The sequence below is a fragment of the Cryptomeria japonica genome, chromosome 5 (genome assembly GCF_030272615.1).
Source record: "Cryptomeria japonica chromosome 5, Sugi_1.0, whole genome shotgun sequence".
Taxonomy (NCBI): domain Eukaryota; kingdom Viridiplantae; phylum Streptophyta; class Pinopsida; order Cupressales; family Cupressaceae; genus Cryptomeria; species Cryptomeria japonica.
Genome location: NC_081409.1, coordinates 746,698,420 through 746,704,723, shown reverse-complemented (window position 1 = coordinate 746,704,723; position 6,304 = coordinate 746,698,420). Strand labels below are relative to the sequence as shown.

Sequence of the window (6,304 nt, the reverse complement as noted above, 5' to 3'; positions counted from 1 at the left end):
TTAAAATGGTAATATTGGTTCTTTGAACATAATTTATACCTTTGACTAATATTTTTGTGCAAACTATTATGTTTATTTAATTTTTCTTAGTTAGTGTAAGAAAATATTTATAATGCCATTTGCTCAGTTTACACCGGCATAGAATGTGATTTGCATCCTATGTGAAACATGTTTATGTAAAATGAAAATACTATCATTAGTTGTTACTAGAATTTTCGAATTTTCTGCATTTTATTTATTGGTTTATGTTGCATGGTCTATCACCGCAACCATGAATCTTGCTTGTGTGAATCAGATTTCTATCACCCTTTCAAAAAGGACCCGGATGAAGATTATACAGAAGTACCAATTGTGTACCCCTTAGACGAGGGGCAACCGGTATGATATGTTTCTTTTAATTATTATTCTTTTAGTAAGTTTCTCTATGAGATATGTCGTGAAGACAATTATGGTAAAGGCACATTGACTTTGAGCTTGGTTTTCATCTTTGTGCAGATTGCAGATTCATTCAATTGGAAGACTGAAAAATTTGAGGTGATTATATCTCATAAATCTTGCATTACTTTATAGTTTATACTCGTGGTGTTAAAAGTTTATTTGGAAGGTCGATGTATTTAGTTTTCACATTATATAAGTGGTTGAACAACATAGTCTCAAGGCTGTTTTGTTCTTTTAAATATTAAGAAATGATATGAATTGTATGTGAAGATTCGTACTGTTGTTACTTTTTTCTATAACCGCATGTATTATGTTCGATATCGATTTGTTTAAAATTTTATTTTCATATTCTCTCTTTAATGCTACTAGGAATTTATCGCCAATCAAGAAGTACCAGATGATAAAGTGCAAGATTTTGAGGTTAGTCTTGAGACTAAATGAAGTATCCCATTTACATTTTATTGATTATCTTTTATTCTAGTACGTTTAATGCTATGGTTTTACATTTGATCTTTCCATTATCATTTATAGCGGTATGTTTAGTGTCGTGACGTTGCACTGTTTTTCTTTAGCTCATGGAATGTTAATGGATTTGATGTAGAATTTTGTCAGGCAGAGGGTGATGGAAGACAAAAGCAAGTATGATGAAGTATGTGGCCATGACATGTTGATATTTATTTTTGGGCAATTTTTTGCGTTGAGTGTGCTTATAATAGAAAAAAATAACTTGATTATAAGCCGATTTCTCTCATGTATTAAATTTGTAAGCTAACAGCTTAAGTTTTGTGTTTTGGATTTGATGTTCAGTGAAAGCATTCATCTTTTGTCATAAATGCTTAGTTTTTTAATGATGACTGGATCTTTACTTTTTTAATAATGTTTAAATGGTTTTATTGCTAAATTTGTGACTGTTACATCCATTAATTTTTAAAAGCTTTTAAGCTATATACAAGTAGTAAATTACAGTTATGTAGTTCAATTAGCCTTCATCTGTTTCTAATACATGCTTCAAAGTCTGTAAATCCATATTAACTAGTGCTTTCTATTTGTAGGCTATGAAAGCTAGGAAAAAGGCAAGAACTCCAGTGACAGAAGCTGCTTTCAAAGAGGTGCAGGTTTACAAATGTTATCCTGTTCAGCCTTCAAACACTCCAGATTTTTATAAAATAAAGAAGGTAATCTATTATATGATTCATGATCATTGTAATGGTTTTTTAGGTTGACTATGTTTACATTGTGGTACTTGAATTTTTTTGTGTGATAGTTTTGTCTTGTTCTTGCAGGTTCCTTGCGTTAGTAGATACTACGGAAACGCCGATGAGTATTTGTAAGAAAAAAAACACTTTCTAAGAGTCTCGATTAGTAGAAACTATGGAACCTTAAATGTTGTATTCAAGTGGCTGGTTGGGGATCTTTACACCCAAGAAAAATGTTGAATATTAGTAGAAGAATTCTTAATTTATTACATTAGATATATGAGTGGAAAACACCTCTTAAATGATGAATATCATTTTATATTTATGAATCAATATATGCATGTGGACTATATAAATGGGAAAAATGGTTTTACAAGGATGAAGTTTAATTTCTTGAATGGAAAATAGATAATTGTGATGCTTATTTACTAAAAGTATAGGCTAGGAAATTAGGGAGTGAAGTCATTAGGTACCTTATTTTGAAGGTTTTCTTATATTTATTTGGAGTTATAGCATGAAAAAGTTAGTATGTATGAAGGAGCGCATTTTTCAATTAGGGGTTTTATTTGTCATATATCTTTGGTTTGATCTCATTGTTAGGATGACATTTTTATAACCTCAACATCCTAGGAAGAGTAAGGGTACACACTTTTGTAACTACCATTATTGAAATGATGGTATTTCATTTTTCTTTCAGCCATTTTTTCTGACCTCAATGGTGGCATTCCCCTTATCAACTTCCATAATCATAATGGTCTTGTTATAGTTAAGAAATTTAAAATCGCTCAACTTTCCTTGGGAATATTATACAAGGTTAGTTTGGAATGCCTTGAGGTTCACAACATAAGTCTTAGACACAGTCTTTTATGTAATATCACAATGAAATACCTTGACAATGATACCAATCTCAACCATAAGTTTCTCTTAAGACTTGAAATTGAAAATAAATGTAAAACCAAATCCTAACTTAAACACGTTAAAAGTGGATTTCAAAGCCAGACACATCTAAAAAAAATTGATAACCAATTTGTTCTTTCAATCATCAATTTTTACATGTGATAGTGGAGCTTGCTTGCCTAACAAATATCTACAATATGCTATAGAGAGTTTACCTTGGACATCAACCAACCGAGAATCCCAAGGGTAAGAATGTGAATGGAGTTAAAATGATTTGTACCATAGGTGTTATCAATGTGTTTTCATTTGGAAAGTGAATTTTTTTTTATCCTGCCTATTTGGCATAGCTCGTTTGGCTTTGAAAATTTGAGAAAATTGAAGTGTATAGGTAAATGCAAGCATACGCATGATCATTGTGGATGCATGTTCATGTATTATCTTGTTTTGCTTTTTAGCTTGTGTCATGTATTCAACAACAATTTTAAATGAGGTCAAATGATATTGATTTCAGTGACCTTTTCTTTAGTCATCATATTCAAAAATTAATGTACACAAACTAATCCGATTAGAAAAATAATAACAAGGGAAGCATGATCTACATTCCTATCTTAGATTCAGATCCCAGTTTTAGGCTCTAATCCCAACTACCTTACTCTACATCCGTAGATATCTAAACTCTCGAGCCACCTGTAGTCTTGTCAAGCCCAGCGTGCCTCCTCATTCACCTCAGACAGGACAAGTATTTGAAATAAAAATTTATGTATAATCTTCATTACAGATTTAGTGTGCACATATAAGTTTGTATATTAATGCCTTTGTTTTCTGCTGCCCTTATTATTGTTAGACATACGAATAGAGGCCAATGCTTAGGTAATTTTTAGCAACCGTGGCAGCTCCAAAAACAAGTATTACAAATTCACAATTCACAAATTTCTCAGTTGAATGTTAAAACTTATATGATTATTGGGTTGTGATTATGAAGGTATTGTTTTGTTCACAAGATTAATGCGAGTTTGTTGAGAATTGCTAATAGGAACTAGCAAATGTAGCAACATACAATGCATTGTCTGAAGTAGAGAAAGACTTATTAAAGGATAATAGTGTGTGTGAGAGAAGTGGATCTATATCTGCAATACACAACACTTCAATCAAGTCATTACATGCATGGTTAGACAGATATAAACATAAATATGAAAACCATAACAAATCGACGCATTGTCTTCTAAAAGATGCGAGTATAAGATTGCTCTCAAATTTGTATAAGCAATCCAGTGACTGAACTACACCAAGACAAAGGATTTTAATCTATACGAGCATGATATTAATGCTAGATGGATGCAAGATTAATCTAGCAAGATTTAAGCAATAAATGAGATAAATGATCTAAATATGTATGAAATATTCTCAATGAATCTAGAGCAAAAATAGAATAATAACAATATATTCTATTGATCTAAATATATATGCAATATTCTCAATGAACGTAGAGCAAAAATAGTATAATAACAATATATTCTCTAGGATTTTTTGAATGAGAGATGAGAGCCTAAATTTATAGAAAATTCAGAAAGAAACCAACGGCTGAGATCAAATGATGATGAGTGGTCAAGATTTTTCAAGAGGAAGCACAATCTAGGTGAATTGATGTGACTGGATGCTTTTCTTAGTTTTAAAGGAAATTGAACTAAAATTAAGATAAAATTAAGAAAACATTGATTTATTCTCTATTTCATTCAATTTAAAGATTTAATTGTTTTAATTGCTTTCTTTGAGATTATTTATCAATTTTTAATTAATTTTTTTCAAGATTATCTCCAATTGATTTCTTTTCTCAAATTTTAATTCTTTTTTGTCAATTAATTCCTTTTTTGATTTATTTCCTTTTTTGAAGATTTGTCCTCATAATATCCAATTCCCCTTTCTTGATTTGTTTCCTTTTTTGAAGATTTATGACAATTTTTATTTATTTTTAAAATTAATTTCTCTTTTTGATGATTTAATGGAAAATTGATTTATTTAATTAAATATGCTAGGATATTTAATTAAAATAAATAAGAAAATTGTTTAAAATGATTTACTTGGAATGACCAATTAATTAAATAAATATTTAGTTAATATTGAGTTATTAATTTACCATGTGACATTTGATGATTAAAGAATTGATTGTGTGATCAAGATTTATTTAATTGCCTTTGGTTAGGATCTTGGTGATGTTGTTGAGATTAGGGGCCCATGGTTTAGATGACCATTTTTAGGGTATTACATTTGCCCCTCTTTGAAATAATGTGCAAGCAACACGTTGGTTCAAAGAATAGTTGATGTCCAGGAGATACCAGTTTTGAACTTGATTGATCACAAACTAGATTAAAAGCAAGGTGTTTAGCTTGATTCGAAGCGATGGAGCTGAATGTAGTCTGATTAAAGCAATACCGATCCCGAACTTGATTGAACTAGGAGCGATAGAAAACAAAAGATACCGAACTTGAACTTGATTGATCAAGAAGCAGATCTTATTGATCTAGAACTTGATTGAACTTAGATACAATGAGTGATGATAAAAATCAATCTTGAACTTGATTGATCAAGATACAATGAAGATAAACTGTCCAGCTTGATCCAAAATGACGAATACTAAACACCTGCTTAGATTGAGTGTGATTAAAGAAACTCTTTAAACCCTTGATTGAGTTTAAACAAATAATCAGCTTGATGAAAAGAGATGAAACTGATTAACGTTAAGAGATTGATTCAGATGAAGACAAATATCAGCTTGATATAAAGTGATGAAACTAATATGCCCCTAGAGATTGATTTGATTTAGATGATCGAGAAATCTCAACTTGATATAAAGCGATGAAGATGAGATGCCCCTTAACAATAAAGATTTGATTGATTGATTTTTTTAGTTGAAAAAGATGTTTGCTTGACTTTCGATGAAGATTTGAAAATTTTCTCGACATTTGAAGATGTGAGGTCATAAGGTCATGAGTATGCCCCCTCGGGAGCAAAATCAAAAGATAGCGAGGGTACATGATGATAGACAATTTTGAGCGATGATTTGAGCACAAATTGAATCAAAGGAATTTTTGGAATTTTTGCGTTGATTGATAAGAAATTAAGGACAAAGTTGATTTGTAGAAATTAAATTGAGATTCAACTTTGATTAATGAGAAATTGAGCGCAATTAGAAGAGAGAATGAGCTTTTGATGAAAAGTGCTAAGTGGTCAAAATTTTGTCAAATTTTGATGAGCGGGTTGACATCAAATTTCAATTTCGATCCCAAAAATGGACTCAGGACAACCGATTTACAAGCTCGTAATTTGATTTCATCATACTTGTGTTGATTGATTATGAGATGTTGTTCTATATGCTTTATTCGATATGTATGCATTTATTTTCAGCATAGATAAATGAATGCAAATGAAATATGGGTGTTTATTTTTGTTTATTTTTATGCAAATAAATGATGATGCAAATAAATGAGGAGAATGAGTAACTAGTAATGCAAATGTTTATTTTTCTTCATGCAATAATATGAATACAAATAAGTAATAATTAAATGTATGAAACTATATTAAATGTTTATGTATGTAGCTAAACATCTCCAAAACACAAGTACTTGATCGGAGAAATGATGAAAAGAGACCACTTAGCTAAAAAATGAGGAATCTTTCAGCGCTCATGCAGAAAATAAAGAGAGCATTGTTATTATATCAAAATCACTCTAAATTCAAAAAAGGCAAAATGAAATGCAAAATGAGATGCAACCCTA

The 6,304-nt window shown here is 30.5% G+C and overlaps 1 long non-coding RNA gene across 1 annotated transcript; it reads left to right on the top strand.

Moving 5' to 3' along the window:
• The first annotated feature begins 494 nt into the window (after positions 1-494).
• On the top strand, positions 495-1,094 carry LOC131064105 (uncharacterized). The gene is made up of 3 exons (XR_009111200.2): positions 495-534; positions 808-858; positions 1,040-1,094. It is a non-coding gene; the product is annotated as an uncharacterized LOC131064105 (long non-coding RNA).
• Positions 1,095-6,304: the final 5,210 nt, after the last annotated feature.